The sequence below is a fragment of the Triticum aestivum genome, chromosome 3A (assembly GCF_018294505.1).
Source record: "Triticum aestivum cultivar Chinese Spring chromosome 3A, IWGSC CS RefSeq v2.1, whole genome shotgun sequence".
In the NCBI taxonomy this organism is placed as follows: Eukaryota; Viridiplantae; Streptophyta; class Magnoliopsida; order Poales; family Poaceae; genus Triticum; species Triticum aestivum.
In genome coordinates this window covers 680649570-680655569 of record NC_057800.1, presented here as the reverse complement: position 1 = coordinate 680655569, position 6000 = coordinate 680649570, and positions in this window count along the sequence as shown.

Here is a 6000-nt window from a genome sequence, read left to right as displayed (position 1 = left end):
GTTGTTGCCATGGTTCTGAACTAGCAATTGCATCAAGGCATTATGCTGCTGGATCAACTGGGTGAGCTCCGGCGGGAAGGCAAAACCGATGTCACGCCTCGGAGGCATCTGATGGGTTTAGATGGAAGAGATTAGAATAGAAAAGGGGTCTAATGAGAAAGCACTACCCATATGCACATGAGACAAACACAATCATTTCACTCAATCAATCAAGCAAGGGCATACAAACGATCTAGAACTATCGCACAAGTGCTCAACTACTACTAAATACATGGGGGATACTAGTGATATATGGTAGTCATCTAGAAATTTTGATCGGTGGAAGACTCCATGATATCTGCTCCAGCTTCGTCTTCAAAGTCATCATCACTAGGGTCGGAGTCGGTGTCGTCGATGATGATGTAGTCCTCGGGGCGTATTTCCTTGGGTTCTTCTTCTTCTTCTATTGGTGCTGGTCCTCCCATGAATACTCCGATCTTCTTGACTAAGTCATCATTCTTCTCCAGTAGTGTTTTGATTTCCTCCTCATATCCATTGCGGGTAAACTTGAGTTCTTCCTCCAGCTTGATGATCCTAGTCTTCGCCTTCTTCAAGTCCATCATGTCCGCACACATCTGGTTCTCCTGACGTCGAATGTGCTGGTTTAACTCCTGGATGAAAGCTGCAATGGATCTATCCTTCTTAGTGTTGATTACTTCCCATTGCTTGTCTCGGCGCCCACATATTTGGTAGATAGTGTCCTGGAGATCCATGTGATACACTTCTCCAATGCGTCCCATGGTGATGTGAGCTGCCATACTCTTTCCTAAACTCCAGGTTGGTGTGTCGAAGGAAAATTCTATGGGTTTAGAGGTTGGCGAGAACGTCCTTCCTGGAACTTGTACTTGAATCATCCAGCGCTCTTCTTCTGGTAAAGTGGCGTTGTACGTCCCGGTGAAGCTTGGTATTCCAATGTTCAAGTACCTAGTGACTTCCTTCAAGTGGCGTCCAAAAGGTGTGTCTTCATCCGGTTGTGCAAACTTGTTCTTCATCTCTGTCATCCTAAAGAGTAGAAAATGGAGAGGAGTCAGAAATGAGAAGAGAAGTGTGACCTAGGGTTTATCTTAGGGGTCGTGTCCTACACTCAACATGTGCTCTGATACCATATTGTAGCGACCCGACCTCAGATGGTCAAGTCTCTGTGCTTCAGTGTCATCCCTGGATCGGTAATGCTGACACACAGTACTCAAAGGATTTATAACAGAGTAGCAATCACACACTTATTACATCAAATGTCTCCAAAGAGAACTTATTACAATAATATGGCTTAAGGCCATCTAATGCGATAACAGTGGAAGGCTTGGAAGATAAGGTGAGTCCATCAACTCCAACGGCATAGCTGAGCTGCACGGCAATGACCTAACGAACCTTACTCCTTGTCTGAAAAGTCTGCAACATAATACATTACAGCTCGAAAATGGGTCAGCACATGGAATATGCTGGCAAAGTAACACAGTAGAGCAAGAACAAAATAATGCTATCACTATATGCATATATGGCTGGTGGAAAGCTGTATGGTTATAGTTTTTGCGAAAAGCCAATTTTTCCATACAACAAAGGAATAGATTTTAATTTAACTATCATGGTGGTTGAAACATCATTGAGAAGGTAACCCCAACTCAATCCCAATTAAAGTGATTAACAACCCAACAGTATTAATTAAACATGGTGAGATACATGTGATAACCCAAGTACTAGATACTCAAGAATTGTCCATAACCGGGGACACGGCTAACCATGATTAGATTGTACACTCTGCAGAGGTTTGCACACTTTTCCCCACAAGACTCCATCGCCTCTGTTGGATTTCTCGCACTACAGGGTATTTGAGAAACGGATGACCGAGACACAGTCTTTCAGAAACGTTAACTCTCTACTCCGGGTAGACCATACCAAACCTACAAAACCCACTACCTGCTGATCTACCTCTTCAAGAGCTTCACATAACTTACTCAACTATGCTAGAGCCCATAATAGCTTGTGGCTGCACACGGAAGTTTCTAGCATGAATCATCTCAGTTCCCTTTGAGCCTGGGTGGCGGTCCATAGGAAGATCACACGGGTACCCCGGGATTTCCAAAAAACAGACAACATTGGGTTTCCCAGGTGCCTCAATCCACCCAGTTGTTTGATTAAGTTGCCACCTTAAGTTGAACCATTAATTAACAATCTCACATCTGACATGAATTTCACTCAAACCCAAACCACTTCTACGAGCATAGCATAGCAATATAAGCAATACGTAGAAGTAACTCCCAAGGGTTTGAATATAATAGGGCAATAGGTTCTACCTCAGCAACTACTTCCCAGCCCACAAGTTAATGACATCCTAATCATGCAATGTTTGAGGATTGGAACTAATGCATAAAAACTGGGTAATAATGGGATATGATCAAAGTGTTACTTGCCTTGCTGACGATCCGCGAATGCTAGAGATTCGTAGTAACACGCTTCGCACTCCGGGAATTCTATCGCAAGCAAACAATAACATACATAAGTACCAAGCAACGATGCACAAGCAAAACTCAAATAAGAGAGGTTGACCAGAAAGTTCAACTTAAGAACTCCGGTACGCAAAAAGAATCAAATCAAACGGAGCAACGAAACTCAGACGGTGAAAGAAAGAAGCTTCGTTTACTAATCTGGAACTAGGTCAAATTTTACAGTAGATAAAACTTGTTTGAGTTGGTTAAATGGAAAGAGGGTTTCAATATCTTTGAGTAGATAAAACCAAATAAAATCCAATAAATGATTTTAATATTTTTCCTCCAATATTTCAATTATTTTGGAGAAGTTATATTATCTCCACTCATTTGATTTAATATGAAATATTTCTCGGAGAGAAAAATTATCAAAATCAAAATCCTCGTTTCATTATTTGATAAAAATCAAATATGAAAACCGGAAAATCCCCAACTCTCTCCGTGGGTCCTTGAGTTGCTTAGGATTTTGAGGATTACGGAACGGAAATGCAATAAATCATGATATGCATGGATGATCTATGTATGACATTCCAAATTGAAAATTTGGGATGTTACACCGAGATGAGCGAATCGGTCCCACCGAGTTTACCTGACCAACTTTCTGGTTAGCTTATTAAGAAAATCGGTCCTACCGAGTTTGTGTAATCGGTTACGCCGAGATTACGTTATGCCCTAACCCTAACCATATCGGTCCTACCGAGTTGCATCTCAGTCCCGCCGAAAATCCTAACGGTCACTAGGTTTGCTGAATCGGTCCGACCGAGTTTAACCATTCGGTCCCATCGAGTTTGGCAAATTGTGTGTAATGGTTAGATTTTGTGTGGAGGCTATATATACCCTTCCACCCACTCTTCATTCGTAGAGAGAGCCATCAGAACATACCTACACTTCCAATACACATTTTCTGAGAGAGAACCACCTACACTTGTGTTGAGGTCAAGATATTCCATTCCAACCATATGAATCTTGATCTCTAGCCTTCCCAAGTTGCTTTCCACTCAAATCTTCTTTCCACCAAATCCAAATCCTGTGAGAGAAAGTTGAGTGTTGGGGACACTATCATTTGAAGCACAAGAGCAAGGAGTTCATCATCAACACACCATTTGTTACTTCTTGGAGAGTGGTGTCTCCTAGATTGGCTAGGTGTCACTTGGGAGCCTCCGACAAGATTGTGGAGTTGAACCAAGGAGTTTGTAAGGGCAAGGAGATCGCCTACTTCGTGAAGATCTACCGCTAGTGAGGCAAGTCCTTCGTGGGCGACGACCGTGATGGAATAGACAAGGTTGCTTCTTCGTGGACCCTTCGTGGGTGGAGCCCTCCGTGGACTCGCGCAACCATTACCCTCCGTGGGTTGAAGTCTCCATCAACGTGGATGTACGATAGCACCACCTATCGGAACCACGACAAAAACATCCGTGTCTCCAATTGCGTTTGAATCCTCCAAACCCTTCCCTTTACATTCTTGCAAGTTGCATGCTTTACTTACCGCTACTCATATACTCTTTTGCATGCTTGCTTGAATTGTGTGGAGATTGCTTAACTTGTGCTAAGATAGCTAAAATCTGCCAAGAACTAAAATTGGGAAAAGGCTAGATTTTTATTTGGTCAAGTAGTGTAATCACCCCCCTCTAGACATACTTTCGATCCTACACAGGTGCTTGCTCTAACTTGGCACTATTATATGTGGTTGCATGTTGTGTATGATGTCTAGCTTGTATTGCTTCTAACTTTGTTGAATTGCATCTGCTTACTTTACACATAATGCATGTGAATATGACACATGCTCCTGTTTCTAGAACATACGTGTCGATGATGAGCACATCTCCCCTACTCCACCATCACAGGTGCTTGCTCTAACTTGGAATTGTTATATGTGGTTGTGTGTTCCATATGATGTCTAGTTTGTATTGCTTCTGATTTTGTTGAATTGCATCTGCATAGCTTACAACTTATACCTGCAACGATCACTTACGCATAAGACACATTTAACTTGGGAGTGTGATGTAGGTTGCATCTTGCATTGTCTTCTAGCTTGTACTGCTTCTAATTTCTTGAAATGGCACTTACGACGAGACACTTTTTACTTGATAGAGTGATATTGGTTGCATGTTCATATGGTGCCTAGCTTTCATTTCTTCTAATTTTGTTGAAATGCCTTCTGCTTACTGTTTTTCATACATATTCCCCCCTCCTGTCGTACGTCTGAATATGCAATGATGTCTTCTTTTTGTATATATTCCATCCTCCTATCATGTGCTTGCCTTACATCAAAGTAGTGTTTGTCTGTATCATGCATCAACTAGTTATGCAGAGCTAATTTTATTCATCTTCTTTTGGTTTTGACTTCATAAGGCAATATCATAAAGTAGGAAGGAAAAGAGTAAGTTAGGGGATGTTGGTGGTCCTCCGGACCGACGCAAACAGAGACTCTCTAGATTTGCCACTGCTACTGCTAATGAAGTTGAAGTCCCAAGTCTACATGATGAGTTCATCTCCCGTACTCCACCATCGTAGGTGCTTGCTCTAAGTTGATAGTGTGCTAATTGGTTTCATGTTGCATATGTTGTCTAGCATGTATTTCTTCTATTTTGATTAAATTGCACATGCTGAGTTTATATGTTATACATGTGCATATGACATGCCTTTCTGTGTCTACACTGCATCTATCAATCATACCATGTTCTTACATCAAAGTACTGTTGTTGTGTATCCCACATTAGTCACTCATGATTGGACGCTTTTAACATGGCAGTTTGATAGTGGTTGCATCTTGCATTGATTTCTATGTTGTACTGCTTCTAATTTTTCGAAATGCCACTTATGACAAGACAATTTTAACTAGGCAGAGTGATATTGGTTGCATCTTTCATATGGTGTCTAGCTTGCATTACTTCTATTTTCTTGAAAATCCTTCTGCTTAGTTTACACATCGTAGCTGTCAATATGTCACGTCGTCCTGTTTTTCTTACATATTCCATCCTCATATGGTTGTCTTACATCAAAGTATTGCTTGTCTGTATCATGCATCAATGAGTTCTGAAGAGCGATTTTATTCTTTTGTGTTGTGGGTATGCCTTGACATGGGAAAGTAAAAAAGAGCAAGGAAAAGAATATAGTAGGGAATGGTGTTACTTGTTGGGTGAAATGGAAAAAGATCTGCCCTCGAGATTCTGCTGGTACTTATAGTGCAGTAGAAGGTCCAAGTCCACCGACTAAATCTACAAACACAGTATCACCTGCTGCACCAGCTGCAGCATCCGCTTCAACTGTACCAGCATCTCAACGAGTTACTTGTTCGTTTGCTCTGGGGCTGGCCAGTTCCCAAGCTGCATTCACATCTAACACTACTTCCGAAGCACTACTAACACAACAGGACTTGGCAAGATTAGGTGAACCTCATGAGCATCAACGCCAAGACGGTACCTGACTGAGTCAAGTTGCGGTTGCATGATCCTTTATATGTACTCTCACAGTTTGA